The sequence below is a fragment of the Pinus tabuliformis genome, chromosome 5_2, assembly GCF_031772625.1.
Source record: "Pinus tabuliformis cultivar Carrire ecotype Pingquan chromosome 5_2, CPIR1, whole genome shotgun sequence".
Classification (NCBI taxonomy): domain Eukaryota; kingdom Viridiplantae; phylum Streptophyta; class Pinopsida; order Pinales; family Pinaceae; genus Pinus; species Pinus tabuliformis.
Window position 1 is genome coordinate 862,504,575 of NC_142306.1, and position 22,454 is coordinate 862,527,028.

Below are 22,454 nucleotides of genomic sequence, written 5' to 3' on the forward strand. Positions count from 1 at the left end.
CAATCATAATGAAATCTTGGATGTTCGCATACTTCTTTTTCTTAGCCCATAGTTTGACCTTCTTTTTTAGCATACACAACTTGAGGTTGATTGTGTCCATCTTCCGATGAGCCAAGTCTTCACAAGGGGACTGCCAAGTGTGAACCAAAGCAATGAAATTTGGATCCTTCAACCAAAAATGATTAAATTTAAATGGAGGTGCCTTATGACTGAGTAAACTAGTCCAATTTAGCAGGATGGGGAAGTGATCAAAGATTTTGATTGGAAGGATGCAGGAGTGCAGATCCTTTAGGATGTTTACTAATGGAGCTTGTATATAGAATCGATCAAGGCATTTATCTAGGCCTTTCTCATCACGCCTTTCATTCCTCCAAGTTGGCCCCAAAGGGACATGCATGATGTCTCGAAGGCCCTTTTGCATGAAGAGATCTTTAAAGTAGCCTCCTAAAGGGTCTGGACAACAAAGCGAACCCCATATCTCTGTAGAATCAAATGAGAAATTCAAGGTCCAATATGCCACTATTATCAACACAGTTCCAGAAGTCCTTCCTATTTATGTATGGGGCATAAACATTAAAAATTCATAGTTGATTCTTAGTGCCTCTTCGACCACCGGAGATAATAATTCCCATCATAGTGTTGTATGTTTTGAAGTGGTATATTTCAAGGTAGCATTGTATATTTTGAAGTGGTTTATTTCAAGGTTCCACATAACAACAAATCCATAATAAGGTCCTTTAGCGCTAATGGAACATAAAAACCATTTTGGGCAGATCTGTAGCAAGTTTCCCCAAGCCTTATCCTGACTTGTCATAGTTTCTTGTAATAGAACTATCCCAAAATTATAGATTTCAATTATGCTTTTCAAGGATCTTCTTTTGTAGGTTACAGTTAAATCCTATTTTCTAGGAGATAGTGTAAGTGAAAGGATTCACTTACACACATAACATCTTCGTAAACAATTCAAATTTAATCTTCCCAAGAGGCTTGGTGAAGATATCAGCTGCATTTTCACAGGTGTTACAACATTCAATAAAAATTTATTTGGACTAAACCTTTTCTCTAACAAAATGAAATTGATTATCAATATGTTTTGTGTTTTTAATGAAAAACAAGATTATTTTTCAACTTGATTGAACTTTGGTTGTCGCATTTAATCACTATAGCATCCTTTTGTTCTTCTCATGCATCATGAAGAATTATTCTCAACCAAATTGCTTCACAAGTGGTTGCATATAAAACTTGATACTCTGCTTCCACTGATGATAAATATACAATACACTGCTTTTTATTTCTCCAAGAAATTACCCTGAACCAAATATTGAAAACATACCTAGTTATAGATATTCTATAGTTCGAATCTCCAGCCCAATCTGAATCTAAATAGCCTGTTTGTTTAACATCAAAATAATCAGTGTATTTAATGCCAAAATTTATGGTTCTTTGAAGATATCTTTGGACACCTTTCGCTGCCGCCCAATGATTTTCAAGAGGTTTTGTCATGAACTGACTCAACACATTGACTGAATATGCTAAGTCAAGTCTGGCTATAGTCAAATAAATCAAACATCCAACCAATTGTCTGTATAGTGTAGCATCCACCTCTTTAGAACCATCATCACTTTGAAATTTAACATTTTGTTGTATAGGTAATGAAGCAACTTTACATTGATCCATTCTAGATTTCTTTAACAATTCCTTGACATACTTTCCTTGATTAACAAAAGCCTGGCCAAAATCCCTCCAGACATCAAGACCCAAACAATAATGCACTTCTCCAAGGTATTTCATTTCAAATACCTGAGGCATCTGCACTTTAATTTCTTAAACCAATTCATCAAAATTTCCAATAACAATTAAGTCATCAACATATAAGGAAATCAACAAAATCTTCCTCTTTGAATCAAATGTTGTATACATATTTGGATCATTTTTACTTCTCTTATAACCATGTTGTAAGAAGAAAGAGTCTATTTTCTTATACCAAGATCTGGGAGCCTGTTTCAATCCATATAATTCCTTCTTTAATTTACAAACCAAGTGTTCCTACCCTTTTTAATGAACCCTTCAGGTTGTGTTAAATATACCTCTTCCTTCAACTCTCCATTTAGAAAAGAAGATTTTACATCTAGCTGGTGTAAAATCCAATGGTACTTTGTAAATAGAGCTATTAGTATCCTAATAGTATTTAACTTAGGTACAAGAGAAAAAATCTCATCATAATCAATTCCTTCTTTCTATGAGTACCCTTTGGCCACAAACCTAGCTTTATACTTGTCTACACTACCATCTTCTTTGAACTTAGGTTTATAAAGCCATTTACAACCTATGGGCTCTTTTCTTTTTCGCAGTTCAACTAATTCTCAGATTTTATTTTTAATTATGGACTCATACTCTTCTTTCATAGCTGATCTCCATTCATCACACTGATTTGATTCATTATAATTCATGGGCTCGACAACATTTAAAATACTATTCATAAGAGCATAATCTTTGTACCTTGCAGGTAAGTGAGTCCGCCTACCTGATCTCCTTGGTAGCAGACTTGCCTCAATTCTTTCATGTGTGATTTCTTTCTCTCCTCTGAGTGGAGTTCAACTACTAAATGCATCCACATCGCTAGGTTCCTCTTTTTGTCGTTACTGCTACTATAAATGACTGGCTTTGGATTTATCATTGTTGTCACCAATCAGTGAAGGAATGTGCCACTCCTCATAATTTTTTCCTTATTCCCTTCATCAACCTGCTTATGGAAGATAACATATCTACTAGCAAATACCTTGTAAGTAAATGGATTAAACATATTATATTCTTTGAAATCAGAAGAATACCCTACTAATATCCACTTTATAGCTTTAGCATCCAATTTCTTCCTATCTTCCTTAGGAATGTGTGCAAAAGCTTTAAATCCAAATAATCTTAAGTAATGAACTAGAAGTTTAAAACCATGCAAAGCCTCAAATGGAGTCTTGAGATGAAGACACCTATTTGGACTTCTAATCTTTAAGTAAACTGCAATACTAATTGCTTCTGCCCAAAAGCCATTGGATAGGTTCTTACCTTTCACCATGTTGCGTGCACACTCCACTAGAGTTATGTTATATCTTTTTGCAACCCCATTCTATTGTGGAGCGTCGAGTACTATAAATTATTGTAGTATGCCATGTTCTCTGCAATATTTGATGAAGTTTCCAAGTTTGTATTCTCCCCCTTGATCTGATCAAAGAATTTTGATGACTTTCCCTCTCTACTTTTCAACCATATTTTTAAATTCTTTAAGATATTCAAAAGCATCACTTTTGCTTCTAAGAAAGTATACCCATGTATATCTTGTGCAGTCATCAATAAATAGCAAAAAATAATAAGCTCCACCTAAGGACCTTGTCTGCATGGGTCCACATATATTAGTATGCACAAGTTCGAGTATATCTTTCTTTCTCCTATTTAAGCTAGAGGGAAATTCATCCCTATGCATTTTTCCAAGTGCACAACCTTCACAATCAATATGTTCATTCTTTAAAACAGGAAGTCCATCAACCATACCTTGTTTCTGTAGCAGCAATAAGTCATGAAGGTTGATGTGACCAAACCTTTGATGCCAAAGATTCTCTATTGTCATAGTCATTGAAGTTAAATCTTGATGTGGCACACTTGTAACATTCAACTTATATAGGCCTCCAACTCATACTCCTGATGCAACCGAATTTTGATGATCCAACAAATCCTTTATAACACAATAAGTTTTGAAAAATTCTACCTTTAAATTATGATATGCAATCATGGAGACAGAGATCAAATTCTTTTTAATACCAAGTACATACATGACATTCTAGATGCGCCTGATATTACCATTAGGCAATATCATAGGAATATCTCCATACCCTTTAATCTGATATGCTCTGTCATCTCCAAGGTAGATGTTAGCACCATTGCTGGTCTTAAAAAAAGTTTCATACCAATGTTTATTACCTGTCATATGAGTGGATGCCCCAGAATCCACAAACCAAGTTTTAGCCTCATCGATCTCAACAGAAAGAGCAGCATCACACACAAATAATTTAAGATCATGATTCTAATCTTCGCCAGCAAAATGCCTTGTATGCCTCTTGTGTCTATGTCTGGTTTCATCAGTCTTATTTTTATAACAATCTCTAGCAATATGACCAGTTCTACCATAGTAAAAACACTTAACTCCTAAATCTTTTCTAGTGGATGACATACCTTGAAATGGATTTTTTTTGGGATGGACCACCGCTTTTCTATCCTCCTCGTGGTTTCCTTTTAAAGAAATTTTTCTTCACCACCAATGCCATATCTACATTCTAAGGCTTCAGATTCATATGCCTCTCTTCTTCCTGCATCAAAATCCTTGTCAACTCTTCAAAGGTGGGAGCTTTTTCCCTCACCGCAAGTCCTATAATGAACATATGATAATCATATGCTATACCATTTAAGGTAATCATGACGAGATCAGTGTTGGACACTTTCTCCCCTATGTCACCTAACTTGTCTCTCGGTTCTTTGATCCGTGAAATGAATGTAGCAACGGATTCATTCTCCTCCATCTTGATGGAGAGAATCTTACTCTTCAAAAACAATAGACGATTTGTATTTTTGGTTTCATACAAATCCTTGAATGTCACCCAAATTTCATTAGCAGTTCTTCATTCATGGATATGAGGGATTATATTGTATTTAACCGACATCTTCAATAACACCTTCACTTTATTTTCCCTCTTTTCCCAATCTTGAACTAATGTGGTTGTGGCACCTCGAGTTATAGTCGCCTTTACTTCATCTCCAATTTCAATTGTCCACGCACTCAAACCCTCGAGCAATGTCTACAACTTGAACTTCCAGTTAACGTAACTTGACCCATCGAGCTTATTGCTCTCATTAAAGTATGTCTCTACAATGTGGTTATTCATTATGACAAAACTAGTCGATCTATGAATCCACCTCCAGATCCTCCAGCAATCGATCTATGGACCTAACTCCGAATCCTGCAATAGTTGATCTACGGATCGAACTCTAGATCCTCCAATAGCCGATCTATGGATCGAACTCTAGATCCTCCAACATCTCCAAATATGGCTACTATGGATCCAACTCCAGACAGATGGCCTTCAAAAAACGTTGGACAGGACCACCAACACAAGCACTTCTAGTCTCAGGTCGCTTCTAATAGGAAAAAAAAAACAACACCCTTTCACCTTACTGCAAATCATGTTGACAAAAATTCTAATAAGTTTTCTACATCAGCATAGGTATCATCATTGTTCACCAGTGCTGATCAACACTCTTTTTGAGTGCACCACCAGCGCTAATCAACACGGCTTCTCCTTGTCGGGGTCACGCTGATTAGGCTATTCACAATAAATCAACACTCTATCACAAAAACAATTGAACCAGCCACCAAGGCTCAACTCAGCCAACGACGCTCACCAAAGACCCAAGTCAACCACCAAGGCTCTCAATGTAGCCACCAAGTCTCACCAGTTCTAATACCATATTAAAAAAATGGAAATAGAATAAAAAATGAAACTTACACACTAAAACTAGAAACTCATAGGTGAGCAAGCTACACCTGGAGACTACCCAAGAAGTACCGCTTTGTGTCATTAATCATTAAATTAGAATATATAAGTTGACATTCAATTTAGGGAGATCGAAACTATCTCCTAGAAAATAGGAGCTAACTCTAATCTAGGACACACACAACCATGAAAAAATCTTTCTCCATTATTTTCAACTCTGTAATCTTGGGGACTAGGATTGGCTCAGATGCTTCCATTAGATTGTAAAAACCTAGGAAAAAGCTACATAGTATAAATAGATTAACTAGTTCAAGTTCAAATGCTCCTACGCATGCATCTAGATAAGAAACTGACAAAGGGAAAATTGTTTCTTATACTCCTTAGCGAGGTGCTACTACCTTTAGTTCTGCCTTTATAGCTGAGACCTTTGCCTTAGTTGCCTTTAATGCCGGTCATTCACATTATAACTCCTATGCTATTGGATATGTTACTTCATTTGTTGTTACTGGTGTTGTTGGAGTTGTAACTATTTCCGCATAATGAATGGAACTAGACCCACGCCTACTATTGGCTCTACTTCTCTATTTTCGACGGGGTATGAAACTTACACTTGGTAAACTTGAAAATGCGCTACTTTGAAAATAATATTTAGTATTCATGGAATCTTATGCCTTAATGAAATCATCGAGAGGGGCTTATTGATCAATACAAAATCTCAGCTTGCTCCCCATATGAATGGATTAGTTTCAAAACATTCTCTCAGTACAATCGTCATTAACTGTAATCATATGTTATCACAGAATTTTATTATAATCAATACTGGACGAGGCCATCAACTTGTGAATGACCATAGGATTCGAAGCATTATTGGCAGTCATTAATGCATAGAAGTAATTTAATTCAAAGTCTTTACGTGCAGTGCAAAGCTTTCCGCATAGTGAAATCTGAGAAGAAAACCTCCGCACACAAGTAAAAATGTGCACATTAAACTTCACATTTCGCACTTTAATAAGCTCTGCACAAGGAATGCTCTAGATTTGTTCTTATTTTGCACCCCTTCCTTTAGTCTACCTAAAGGAACTACAATGTATTAGTTCTAACATCATTGTGCAGAGTAGTAATATAACAGTGCCAGTGTAGTGTCAGAGCACTCACCCACCAAATAGTCACTCAAAAAATAGTCTTTCTTCGATTTTAAAATTATTTTTCATGCACTAAAATAATACCAAAAATAAAAAGCCCGCCATCAAGGCAATTATGTCCCATCAGAACTTGTTTAACCAGTAAATAAATAGAAATAACATTTCCCAAAATTAAAAAAAATATTTTTAAATTCATAGGAAAATAAGAATAATAAGCATTTTCTAAAAACTTTAGTTAAAATTGTAAAAAAATTACAAAATATTAGAAAATCAACACACTTTGACATATTTATTTCTTAAGGCCATACAACCCTACCTTATATTGTTTGTTTGTCTAGATTCAATAGACTAATATCAATTGTGAAATACATTATATTGCATATTTGTCTATATTCAATCTAAGTATAATTAAATTTCTACACTCCTTTATCAAAATATTTCTACAATTATCTTGGTCACTTTGTTATATGTTATATATATAGTTACAAAAGCTAGGGATCAAATAAATATATTCACATACAACAATTTATTTTTAAAAGTACGATGTGTATATTTCTTTTATTTCTTTTAATGCACAATGTGCTATGAAAATAACTAAAATATGAATATGAATATTTCAAAGGAATTCATCTATCTTACCATGATACAAATGGAAACAAATGGCATTACTCTAAAAATATAACTCATTCTTTTAGGTTTTCTTTTGTTGATTCATTATAAATATTGTCTATGTTGTACAACTATCCAATAACACTAAAGCCATAAAAATTTGATACGTAAGAGAACTCATTCTCAAGTGATTCAAAAATATGGAATTCTACAGCATGAATCATACTTACACCAAAGGCATGTCAGCAAGTCAATTGTAATGTATGCTATTTCTTGTATCGACACCTTCGAGTGATGTATATACTAAGATCATCAAATTGCTAATATATTCCATATAGACTAATGAAAGTGGAAAACAAAGTTCATACCAAGTATAATGAAATATTTTTTAATTTGAGGTAATTAAGATCCAGTCCGAGTATTTGTTGTTCGTTTTTTTTTTAAAAGACAAATAGCTACTAGCATCCATATTGCTATCACAAATATTATTGGAAGTATCCAATATTTTGATATTTCAATCAATATTGTATATATTGTAATAATATCAGAATAATCCCAATATTATCACCAGAATTAAATTCCTCGATATTATCACTTACAATTTTTGCGATGATTTTCCCAATCAAAATTATCGTGATTCGAACCGACATATAAAGTTCTGGTTTTGGTTTTTTAAGGGTCATTTTCATTTTTTCTTGTGTTAAGATTGAGCTATAAGGGTTGTGTGAGTCTTTTGTACCATTTTTCATCGAGAAAATAAGGCAAAATCATTAGCTAAGAATTTTTGGAGTGGATATTTACTCAAGTATATAAGTTTTTTTTTACCATTTTTCATTAAGAAAATAAGGCAAAATCATTAGCTAAGAATTTTTGGAGTAGATATTTACTCGAGTATATAATATCCATATTTTCAGGGATGTAAATTGTTTTTTGCAAGATTAGTATTGTAATATTATTTTCCATCACTTTAGCTTAAACCAGTTTAGTGGGAGGTGTTACTTTTCTCTAACTCGACCTCTAGTGCATCATCATAAAAATGGGGTCGAGTTAAAGCAAAATAACACCTCCCACTGAGCTAGTTTAGGCTGAAGTGGTGGAAGGGAAGCAAAGTAAGACCTCCCACTAAGCTAGTTTAGGCTAAATTGGTGGAAGGGAATGTTACAGAATGGTATCAGAGAAGGAGGTTCAATAAATGGACCTCTCGAGATAAATATTGGGGCTTCTAATGTTGTAGTATGATGCATTAAATTTTATTATAGAGTAAAGTCAGAGCACCATGGTTCAATATTGGACCAAAATGGGCTCAGGAATAGGTAAAAATTGTCCTAGAAGGCATAATTAGAGAGCTCTATTACAAATCATAATAGCTATGGTAATATTTTGGTATGCTTCGTATGACATTTGACTTATGGATTGCATACTGACTACAATGATATTACTGATATGTTGAATTATTTAAAAATATGTACTAACTTGAAACTTGGTGTTTCGGATAGCCTTACAAGAGCCATGTACTTATGGATGAATTACTGAGGTGATAATGAATATGTTTATTGGCATTAAGGTATGGTTGACAATTATGTGTGTATGATAACACATAAGAAGATGACAAGGAATAGAAAAACGTCAAAATGATGAGTAGCAAAAAGGTGTAGTACAACATTGATAGATCACACAACATAGGCATGAAGAAGAGTCAATTGAGAAGAGAGGAGATGTAGGCTCTCTTGATTTTTTGAATACATTGAGAAGCTTAAGGGTTGAAATAAGGGATTACAAGGTTGATAATGAAATGATTGTCAGAGCTCAAGAGAAGTAAGCTGAGGTGAATACAATCCTTCTACAAAGCCTATCGGAATGACAGAGAGAGAGAGAGGGGAAACATGGACTAGGTGCCAACTACAAGTATAAAAAAGGATCATCAGGATTATGGAAACAAGAAGTAAAGAATGATGGTGCAGAAGATAAGAGATTCAAGAACAAGGATTGACATGCGAGTGAAGATATGGTGAGGGTTGGAACTCCTCTATGTACCCTGGAAAGAAGGACAGAAGGTTATGAGTAGTTAGTTGATGCCACAACAAGAAGACACCATCAATAAGGAAGGAAAGTAAAGGAATTGGCCATGCTTGAAGAGTTTAAAAAGTAAAATCATCCCACATTTGATGGAGAAGTGAAGAATGTCGAGAATGCAGAAGCATGGCTTCTTGGAATAAATAAGTATTTCATGGTCCAAAATTAGTCTAAAAATATAAGGAAATAATGGTTATCTTCAGCCTAAACGGAAAGACCAATATTTAGTGGGAAGATTAAATGAATGTCAATGATATCAAAGAGGAGGAGTTCTCTTATAGGAGATTTTAGAGGTACTCCAGGGACAAATAATTGTCAGAGAGGTATTATGACCTCAAGGAAATATAATTCTATGAGCATAAGCTAGGATAACTATTAGTTAATGAGTGTGTGATGATATTTTTAGAGTTTCTATGGTATGTTCCCTACCTCAAACATGAAAAGGTAAATATACAAAGGTTTGTTAGTGGGTTATCATAGGAATTTAGGGATCAGATAGAGTTTGATGAACCATAAACTCTAGAGGATGTTATTAGGAAGATGAAGTATTCTTATGAGCAATCCAAGCACAAGTCTGAATACAAGATGGAATGGATAGAAAAAAGGAAAACCCAGTTTCAAGGGAAAGGGGAAAGAAGTTGCAAGACAACAACGTGGAGGAAGGAATGCAAATTCAACCACCATCAACAAAGGTGAATTTTAGTAGACATTCACTATTTCTCATAGAGATTGATTCTCTAAGGGTATAGAAGATGAAGGAAAGGGTTTCACATAAGAGACATTGAAAGGTTGTATCTGTGGAGAAATTCGGAGAAGAGAGATTTTCTTTAGTGAAAGAATGCATCCCAAGAATATACAACATGTGGGAAGAAGAGACAATGAGAGATGTGGCTCATAATGTGCCAAGAATATATGCCTCATTGGAAAACAGGGATGTTGATCATCAAGCCTTGATGATTGAAATGGAAGGTTGTCTCAAATTTAATAGACCCGGGTTTAAATTTTATTTATGCAATCCCTCAAGTTGTTGAGAAATGTTCCTTAGAAAAAATAACACACAAGGAATCATGGCTTGTATAGTTGGCTGCGGGGATGAAGAAGTGAGTGGAGTATGAGGTAAGATCATGCCCAATCATGCAAAGTGGCATGGCCACCACCATGGATTTAAATTTATTACCTTTGGGTGCATATGAGTCCCTATTGAGACAAATTGGTTGGAAAAGTATCAGACTAAGGTTGACTAATAGAGAAAGTTGATGGAATGATTCAATAATAGTAGGGAAAAGATAACACTACACATAAAATTGAAACTAGTGTCAGTGAACTAATAGCATCACTACAATTAAAATGATGTAGCTGAAAAGGGTGTAGATTGTTCATTGTCCATTGTAACTAGTGAGTCTGAAGGTAACAACAATAGTTTAAAGGAGCATCCAATTTTAAAACATTTTGAAGATGTATTCTCGAAGGAAATCCTAGGGCTACCACCACATAGAGAAGTGGATTTCTCCATTGAACTATTGCCTAGAACAATGTTGGCATCTAAATATCCTTACTGAATGAATACTTCAAAGCTAATAGAGCTAAGGCTATAGCTAAAAGAGATGTTGGAGAAGGGTCACATTAGGCTAAGTGTATCTCCTTGGGGAACACCAATTCTATTTGTAAGAAATAAATATGGCACACTAAGACTATGCATAGACTATAGACAGTTTAATAAATCCATAATTAAAAATAGATACCCATTGTCGCAGATCGATGCTTTATTTGATCAACTAAAGGGAGAAACGGCCTTTTTGAAAATTGATAATGAAATTAGTAGTCCATTAGGTAATAATAGCGCTTTCAGTACACTTTTTTAAGTTTCCACAAGTTGAATTTTGTCCCTAGATGGATTGTCTACTAGACATGTTGGGAACTTCCCACTCATACATAGTGTATCTCTAGAAACAATATTCATGCATCATGTACAATTCTGAAAAAATACATGCTAAAATAAGTGAAGAGCTTAATCACAAGCCACAGAAAATTCAAATATTTTGATTTGACTTGTCGAAATAGTAACTAGAGTTAATGGGCCAAATCCCCATAACCACAAGCCAAAATCTTATGAATATTAAACAAAAAGAGGCAAAGTAGGTAAATTAACCATATATGCTACAAATACTCTATTAACGCTTAATAGAAACAACTTGTTTCTTCGATGCACCAACTTAGAATGAAAGAGGAAAACTTAAGTGATTTCTAGTGAAACATGTTAGTACTCACCATGCAATGAAGATATATGACAAATATAACCATTCAAAAATAAAGTTTACCAATATATTTAACATTGGGTGTAATATTGTATGGAACAAGTTAATTTGTTACATGATTGGTGTGCATTGAACTATTTTAATCTTTAAGGTTTCATGCCCTGTGACTGGTCTTTATAATGTTGCAGGATTATGCTATATGACACAGTTTATATAATAGTGACATTGAATGGAATGCATGAAAATGATAGAACATGGTGAGAAAACATTGTATCATCTTCAATCCTTAGTGTATCTCAAGCTCAATTAGCATTGATGCTAATAAGAGATACAAAAAATGAAAACATGTGTTGGAGTTATACTAAAGCATTTTGTTAAATTATGTTTTTTATTTTTTTCCTTTCTTCTCAACTTTATGGAATTCATAAACAATATATATAACCAGTCACCAGAATCAAGAAAACATAATTTATCTAATATTTAGAGACATTGATTAATTAATTATGAACCATGAATATTCTATAGACAAGTATAAATAGCTAAAACATTTTCAGAATAACACTGAATAACCTGTTCAAATGAATAATGAAAACTAATCAACTAATTGAGACCAAGCAATTCCCACCTAATTGTAGGTATTCTGTTGTTGACACCCCCTAGTCAAGTTATGGTACCACAAGGGTCGAGATAGAAAACGTAGTTTCCTCAAGTGATTCTCTCAATCTTGAGGAAAAAATATTACTAAACCATTGTTTCACTGCTAGGTTTCTGAAACAATAGCCCATGGAATTCACAACTCCTATCCCACACAACACAAGGAGGACTTCCTTCTCTACTAAATAGTCCCTCAAAATTTCCTCCCTCTAATGCTTTTCAATGTGGGCATAGAAATGTCTAGGTTGATATATCAAACTTTGTATATTTTTCTTAATTACTTGGCTCTTTTATCTAGAATGTCCACACATTTTCGTTATTGGTTCAATCTATATGATCTTGGCACTTTGTTTTCTACCCGTCTAGCCTCTAAAACTTCATCCTTTTGTCTTTTTTTATAGCCTTCATCCTCCCATTCAAATTTCCATGCATAATTTCCCAGTAACAAATTCTCCCCACTACTTCTTCTTCTTCCCAAAATTAGAGGAAACACATTGCTAAAGTATAGGAATGATTGCTTAATTCTAGGTAGTGGGATCGAATCACAAGGTCCACATATGCAATTTGGGTGAGATACTAGTGATCAATTATCCATTTCCTGACAAAGAAGAAATGAAAAGAGAGAAAGGGTCTATAAACTAGTTTGACAATTAGCAATAAGTAATTCATTTATAAATGAAAAAGGCCATTTGATATGAAGTGAAAAGAGAAAATGAAAAGAGAGAAAGGCTCTATAAACTAGTTTGACAATTAACAATAAGTAATTAATTTATAAATGAAAAAGGCCATTTGATATGAAGTTTCTACTAACTCGCCTTAGCTCCTTAAATTTCATCGCCTAGTAATTTTGAAAAGCAAAGGATGTTGTATCTTCATCTTTGTAACTAAGTTATCATTTTCCGAGCATAATCTATGGAATATAAATTTTTGCACAAAAAATATATATTTTTTTAAATATCACTTAATTCAAATATGTCACCTCACATCCTAAGTGACGGTAGGTTTTTTTGCTAAGAAAATAAGTCATAAGACATGAAAATATGTGGTGGCTTTCCAATTGAGCACAGATTTGTCTATGTGGTAGCTTTCCAACTAAACATGTATTTCTGTTTTTACGTATGCATACTCTCATGCCCTAAACATGGCAAAAATGGAAGTCCATACTGTCTTTACACTTCTTAAAATAACTAGTCTAACACTGTATTTCACATGGAAAATTTTAAAGATGGAATTTTTTTCTTAAAGTTTAGAAACACTGATGAATCTTAGAAGTCCTTAATATGCTAACTATAAAATATTTGGTGATATATTTGTAAAACTATTCAAATATATGATAATTTTATATATAGTCTCTATATAATTTTCACGATCTTTAATATAAAATAATTTTATACTATAAATCTTGAGCGAATCATTAAAAAAAAATTAGCAAATCTTCTAATTAAAAAAAAATAGAAATTTAACCCACTAGTAATATTAACCTCTAAAAATTTCTATAATATTTTATAAACTAATAAAAATTAAAAAAATTCACCCAATGGTAAAACAATGTCAATGTTTCCCTAGCATATGAGAAAAACATTGCAATTGGGTTTGCACCGTGAGCAATGTTAAGCCCCGACCCTTTTACAAACAAAAGGGGAATTAATAACTCGAGAGAGTCCATAACTAGAAAAAAGCCTAAATTCAATGGCGTATCATAGATAATTTGTCCACCAACATATTCTATGGCTACCCTAGACACTCGGTTAGAAGGCTTGGTTACATTTAAGATGGAGTAAGTAGTTATTCATTCTATCTTCCTCGTGATACACTAAATTCAAACAAAATTCCATAATTAAAGAAAAATAAATAAATAAAAAAATAAAAAAAAGTGAAAAAAAAAATGTGTTGTGTATCAAATATTTAAGCAATTAAAAATGTGTAGTGTATACCAAATACTTTTTTTTCTCTTCGCATCTATCGATGATACCTATAGTACAATTCAAGAGATTTTCAAACAAAAGGCTTTCCTATCATCGTCTTTATGACCTGTTATCATTTTCCCCTTATAAAATATCGAATCTATTAGTTTATAATTTGGAAAGATTAATCTAATTTAAAAATGCCACCTCAGATTCTAAATGATGGTGGGGATGGTTTGATAAGAAAGTATGTCGTAGAAAATAAAAAATAAATTAAGTAGCTTTTAATTAATTAATTATATTTGTATTATTTTAAGAATTTATTTATTATTAAAATATAAAAATAAAAAATTATTTAATTATTTAAAAAACAGTAATAATAAAATAAAAATCAAATTTATAAAAAAATTAATTAATTACTTTTCATTATAGCAAAAATAAGATTAATACAAGTTGGACATTGAAGTGAATTAGCAACCTCATAAAGAATGGTGTCAATTTCTGCACAAATGATGATGCAATTTGTTGCTCATTATGTTGATGCTAGGATAACAGGAGGAAGAGTGATGAGTAGTCCATAAGGGACCAAGTGACGATAACCATAATAGAGTTTGAAGCCTAAATGGCCAATAGACACATGGACAACATGATTATAATTATGTTAGAAAACATGTAATAAGAATTTCGGATTGTTTATACTTATTGTGGTAGAACTATGAAGGGCATGTCCAAAAATGTGATCGACCAATTCAGCTTGACCTTATATTTATGGATGAATGGAAATGGAAAAATGAAGAATAAAACTGAATAGTTTTCGAACTCTCTTCCAATTTTTTTGAGGAATGAAAACCCTTGAAAAACACAATGTTAAGTGGGAAGTGGGAATGATATTATACATGGGAAAAAACAACTTGACATCTTGCCATTCTAAATTGGCCTCGGGGCATGGAATTTAAAAATTGTTGTTTTCAAGAAATAACACAATACCACGAAGATACAATTTTGTTTTTGAAATGTCATTGGAAGGGCACTAATAAAATCCATAGATAACAACTTTTAGGGTTGAGAGGGCATTGGAAATGGCTATAACATTCCATGTTTGCAATTTGCTAGTTTAACTTCCCTACAAAGAGGGAAATGCCTAATAAAAGCTTCAAGATAACATTGTATATAGAGCTAGAACAAATGTCTTTACAAAGGGCATACATTTTTAAGAATTCCAAAATGGCCTCCAAATAAAGACGCATAAGCCTCCCTATTATATTTTTGTTCATTATCCTAAAAAAACACAAATAATATGAGATGTTATGAGGCTAAAATATGCTAGAACCATGGTGAATTTTCTTGCAAAAGATTTGATTGTATAAGTACATTAAGGTTTCTCTTATTCCTAGTAAAAAAGTGGATGATCCCACCTTCCTCATAGATGAAACATGGTCAGTCATGGTTTTCCTATATAAAACCCATGGTCACCCTTTAAATCTTTAAGAAATAGAAATTTATTAGGAGAACAAACAAGCAGTGGGTTGGAAAAAGCTCATAAGTGTGCATGAAACTTGTGTATGACTTGTATTTTCTTGATCTTTAAATTGTCATGCATATAACACTCGATAGTTTGTCACAAATAATAATTATACTTCAACTCAAAAATCTACACTATGAGGGTTATTTTCCTTATACTTTTGGACTTATTAAGTTGTTTTTTTCATGCATACAATATATAAAATGTGGAAAATAGAGAACATACATAAATACAATCACTCAAAACCACAATAGCACAAAATATGATCTAGGAAACTCTTTCGAGAGAAAACAAAACTAAAATGTGATTTTTTTTTACTCTCTCTTTCTTTAAATAGAAATGGATGCAAGTACAAAGGAGTGAGACCTATGGCCCGTGGGCTACTGCAATACACAAACCCTCTTTTTTTAATTAAATCATGGTTATTCATGAGCACGGAGAAGGCAAAAAATTCTTCTTAGAACTAAACTTATTGATGGATGTTTATGTGAGCGGTTCACCAAGAAGGGGAGGGTCCCTCGATGAGGTTGGCCCCGTTGGCAGGGCATGTTATACATGACACGATGGAGCCACCAAATAAAGGGGAGGGTTGGAGGAGAGACCTCACTGCACCTGCAATAGCAAGAAAATTAATTGAAACCACAAATCCATTGCTCCATATGAGAACAAACCAGCAGCGATAAGACACAAGTGATGGCATAGGGAGAGCCCACGACGACCCAGTCCCAAGGCCTGGGTACGGCATAAACCCTCCACCACGTACTTGACCCACATATTATAGCACCACAACCCCCAGAAGACAAACAAAAAATAACAGTAACCCTCAACCATAGCGGGAAGCCAACCCACCAGTAGCACGTATTAAAACTCGAGATAGCGCCCTCCCATAGACAATAACCAAAGGTAATTCCTAGTAGATAGAAAACAACAGGGTGATCCCAACTATACTCAAACGGAACCCCCCTCTTCTGATGAGAAGAAACGAATATTACATGCACATAAACCTTACCCCAAACTGCAGGTGTGAGCACCTAAAGCTTGAAGTTCCTCAGAGGAGTTCTGAAGGCATGAAGATGAAATGACACCTCGACCTCTCGCGTTATTGGACCCCAGGGGAAAGCCAACAAACTAGCGTTGACCCAAACCAATCTAGCACAGACATCCACATTGCTAAGGCCATGACCCCAAGGAGTCGCTATGGAACCCGACGCATGCACCTCTGGTCTCCTCTCTGCCAAATTTCATGGCCCAAACAACCAAACTGAAAAACGTTACATGGTTGCCTATGTATTTAATTGCGAAGTGTGCGAGCAGTATCAACATTTGCCTGAAGTTAATCCTAGAACGACACATGATCACGAATTGAATGTGCATGGAGGCGGGATGAGCCCTGATAGGCGCTTAAATGACAAGTGGTATCTTGGAAGGTCACCCCATAGAGGGAACCTTAGAGTCGCCATTATGACTTTATTTTTGATGCTATATTTAATACTAGTACTTCAAAATTTACATAGAAATAATAAAAAATATAATATCTTTCTCAGGTAAACCCTCAACTATTTACATTCACAAAAATTTATTATACTATACTCACAATTTTTTTTATTTTAGTTGGCTCACAATTTTGTTATATAAATAAGTAGAAAAATAAAATGTTAACCATTATTGTAAACCACTTAATTTCACACTAAGAATTTACGTTTATTACAGTATAACACATTACTTCCCTACCACTCATCTCTCTTTGCTACGTTAGGCGAAGCAAATGGAAAACCCCATGAAGAACATATCACAATAATTTAAACTTTAGCTTTTTAGTGGATGGAAATGAAGCCTTTTTGTATAATGGATTCTGTGAAATTGAAACTGGGACAAAGTTCGGCTCTTATGAGCTTGGAACAAGATGTTCCCACTCGTCAGTAGTGCCTGTATTGGCAGGGAAAACGCTAAGTACCCTTAGAAACGCCAGGCTTTGTAGTATAGCAGAGGGGTGACGTTATGGCCGTGACAGTGCAGCCTTAATTAGCCTTTTCATTAATCAAATGCACCCGGTAGTTTCCAGTGCCCATGCTGGAGGAAGATCCTCGCCAAATAATATTTGTTGGCTAGAAAAATATTTGTTCATGTCATCCTGCAGTTGGCTTGCATCACAAGCATCTTCATACTATTCACATTGTATATTATTTCCAAAGTTGTCCTCGAAAAGCTTAATTTCATCCAAACATTTAAGATCCAAATTTTCCTAAAACTCTTCGGTGGTCAAGGTCTCCTCGCGGGATTTACATACGGCGTCCTTCAAGTCCAAAACGAGACTCGGGGAATGTCGAACTCATCGTCTAAAGCCTATAGGAGATAAAAAAGATCAATCCCTAACTCCGTAACGAGGGTTTGCCTTCATGCTCACTACAAATATCCGAGTTCACTGACTCATCAACAGAGTTGGGATTGAAAAAAGTGGAACATGTTGCATTGACCTCTTCCTCCAGGCTTCGCAGGGCTTTACATCTGAAATCCTCACTGGAATCACATTCTTCTTCTGTGGTTGCTACATTTTCGCCTAACAACGACAACTGAAGAAATGAGTTGGTGGCTTGGCCATTGAAGCGTTTGGTGTCTGTGCTTCCCGCTAGCTATGCAGGGTGCACCATGTCACATTAACTGCAGGTACCATCCACCCCTCATGTGATGTCAACTCATCGCTCAAACGGAGGAAACAGACGCGCCGTTTGGAGGATTATAGTGCCATAAAAATGTCGCCATTCTCCGTCATTGGAAATGGAGTCGTTTGACAACCGGCGACAATTCCCGAGCAATTTTGCTGCCTGGGTAGACTACTCCCCGAAAAATGGGAAGTCCATCTTGCTTCTCCACGTCATAAAACTAACTGTCTAATGTTGCATTTAATGGACTACTAGGGCCTATTACATCTATGTTTCATGGGGTTAATTTTGTTCTGCAGGTGCAGGAGTTTTGTTTAACATCGGTTCTGATGTGGTTAACTCGAATCCCGATTTTCATATAAACTTTTTGTTGTTTTGTATCTTCTTGACGATCTCTCTTTTCGTAGAAAAATCCTGTTCTTTTATATCTTCTTGTTTGGTCCATACCCTCGTTCAGATTTTTGGAAAGCTTACAGGACTGAATTAGATCCGTATAAATTTATATTAAATAGGATTGGAATTAGATCGATATAGATTTATATTAAATATGGATTTAACATGAGTTAGAAGGATCAATTTTTTTCATGTTTAAACTTTTTTAAAGTGCAAAATACAATTTTGTATTTTTTATTTTTTACATTGTATTTTTGAATGCTATATACAGTATATAGAGGGACCAAATTTCTTGGCATGCAAACACTTTTAAAGTGAAAATAAATTGATTTCTGGTCGAAGTTAAGATGGTTCTCAGTGGTAAATCAAAAGTTAAAATGGATCTAGGGCCGTTTATTAGCACAAATTAAAATGTGTTTTTACTATTATGTATTTTTAAGTATATGTAAATATTAATTCATATTAAAATATTTTATTCATAACTCACATTAAAATATTTTCTTTTAAGAATTTATTTCTATATAGATAGATATATATGAAGTTGATACTGACAAAAACATAAATTAGTTAACATGGATCTTCAAATAATTTATTTAAAATCTCTTGTTGAAATATTTTTTAAAACATCTTACTCACACATTTTTTTTATTTTTAATTACTTTACATAAATTACTTTGCATGTAGAGCATATTCATTATTTTTAGTTCAATACAGATATACTCACACATCTCCCATACTAAATTGTAAAAATAAGCTTTTTAGTTCAATGAATTCTCCAAACTACTATTCTCTTTTCTATTATAAGAAAAATAAACAAATGCATATACCAATGAAGACAATACAAAAAATGCTGAGGCATCTCATCATCAAATAACTTTTACTATGCAGGGAGGAATTTCTAGAATTATCTATTACTTTGAAATTCTACAGATATCTAAAATTAACTGATTCTAAAAATACCATCTAAAAATCACTGAGGCTCACAACTATATTTCCTACTAAAATTCGCATGCAACTAACTAACTGCTTACTCTAGTTAACAAGGGAGATTACAATAGGTCAATATCTATTTCATTCTCTCTTTGTTCGATGATCCAGCGCTTATCCTACTCTAACTCAACAACTCATATCTGGCTGTAACTCAACCGTCCTCCTATCTTGAACTTTCAAATTTTCACTCCTCACCCTAGCTGGCCCTCCTGCAGTCCCATTTCCTGTGTGAAATTCTTGGAAGTTGAAGATGTGGAGCCTGTGGCATACACGGATCATCTTATTCTTTTTCACTGACTCTTCCTCTGCAAGATGCAACTAAAAGTGGATGTCTTGTCTCCAGTCGAGTGCTCATCTACCTACTAACGCAGCTAATTAATTATAGTAAAATGTGGAGGAAGGGTCGCCAGAATAAGGAACGTTGTCATCAAAAGCCGAATGGAAGAAGACTTGCATAGGGATACTTAAAATTGGTTTGTACTTGAAATTAGTGAATCCCCTTCTAACTCTATTCTCTAAATCCACAAACTCCAAAAAGTAAATGCCATGTAATATCCTCGACGAGATATCAATCTTGTAAGTATCTGTACAAACAGACAACTCCCATTCATCTCGCATTTCTCCCCCGATAAAACTTTTGAGCATGGATAATAAAGTTTAGACTTTCTTTCATCTCTTTCTAACCTGAACATAACTCCTTCAACCTATAATTTATTCCACAGAAGTAGCCATGCAAAATGAGATATTTTGGGCTTAATTTTAGTAAATTGTATCTTACCCAACAATATCAATGTTTTACCTATTTCAAATTACTTTCGGTTTGGCTACATGAATGATTCTTGTTGGGATCAGAGGGTTCTTTCTAACTGGTTTTTTTCCTTAGAAGACAATAGTTATGTTTTGCTTTTCTCTTGCATTTTTATATTGGATAAGTAAATGGATTATTCTCATTCCTTTGTGACATGTACTTAATATAAACCAACATAGATCCATCTTAAATACGGATCTAACATGAGCCTAGAGGTATTCAATTCATTGGCGTGCAAATTTTTTTATGAGTCTATATTATTTAAATGTTTTGTATAGTTATTTTTTTCTTAGAGTGTTTTAAATTTTTATTTTGACTCACATAAGCAAAATTTCAATTTTAGTAATGGACTGCTAAGCTATAGAATAAACCTCTCTAATAAACCTCTATGCTCAATAAACCTTTCCACTCAATATTATGAATTTCTTTATTTTATAATTTCATCTTTATCATCCGAATCAAAACCAAAATTTTATTTGGTACTATTTCTATTACAAAATATATAGTTATTTTAATTGAAATTAAAACAATTTAAATTATTTAAAAAATAATGTTCACATGAATGAATTTAAACATTTTGTAACAATCAAGATGTAACCTAATCCAGTTTGGGATGAAGAATTGAGGCTATCTATACCAAATCCAACTCCACCACTTAAAGTGGTGAGTTCTTTATTTTATTTAATGACCATACGCAGTGTAATTTGACGGCATAATGTAATAATTAGAGTTATCCTTTTAAACTTCACTCGGGTATTTTCAAGCTCTTGTCTATGAAGAACATTTTTGTTGACCTTGAACAACATTTCAAAAGAGATAACAAGCTACCATAGCTGGTGAGTGATAAAAATGCAATGATGTATATTAAATGAAATAAAATCCACTGGTCAACTCTACGAAAGAGAGTCTGAACCAGGAGAGTCTGGCTCTGCAGAATGCTCTACATTGCTCATGTACATTACACAATATATAGTAATCACAGATTTAGGGAAGTTAGAACCATAACCTAAAAAATAGAAACTAATTCCTATCCTGAGGTCTTGTGAACCAACTCACTATTCTAAGATATTCTCCATTATCTCTAACACTCCTTAATAAAGAAGGGGTTCACAAATATGCCTAACATCTCCCTGAACATTTCAAACTTGATTTTTCCAAGAGGCTTAGTGAAAATGTCTGCAACATTATCACATGTATTACAATATACCAAATGGATTTCTTTTCATTGCACTTTCTCCCTGACCAAGTGGAATTGTGTATCAATGTGTTTAGTGTTTTTATGAAACACTGGATTATTGGCAAGTTTGATTGAACTTTGATTGTCGCACTTGATTTCCGTTCATCCCCAACATCTTGGAGAAGTCTCCACAACCAAACTGCCTCACATGTTGTTGCACACATAGCTTGATACTCTGCTTCCGCTGAGGACAAGGAAACTATGTTCTGTTTCTTGCTGTTCCATGTAATCACCCCGGATCCAATTCTAAATGCATATCTTGTTATGGATATGCGATCATCTACATTTCTAGCCCAGTCTGAATCTGTAAATCCTATCAATATAACATCAGAGGAATCAGTATAAATAATACCATAATCTACAGTACCTTGTAGATACCTCAAAACACTTTTTGCTGCATTCCAATGACTTTCAAGTGGCTTGGACATATATTGACTTAGCACACTGACTGCATAAGCCAAATCTGGTCTAGTAGTGGTCAGGTAGATTAGGCTCCCAACCAACTGTCTATAAAGTGTCACATCTGCCTCTTTAGAGCCATCCTCACTCTGCAGTTTGATGTTCTGCTATAATGGTACTATTGCAGGCTTACACTGATCCATCCTAAATCTTTCTAATAGTCCTTTGACATACTTTCCCTGGGACAAAAATGTTTTTCCTGAATCTCTCC

General features: G+C 34.1%; 1 pseudogene; it reads right to left on the bottom strand.

Moving 5' to 3' along the window:
- Nucleotides 1–17,734: 17,734 nt before the first annotated feature.
- Nucleotides 17,735–20,357, bottom strand: LOC149162038 (uncharacterized; annotated as a pseudogene).
- Nucleotides 20,358–22,454: the final 2,097 nt, after the last annotated feature.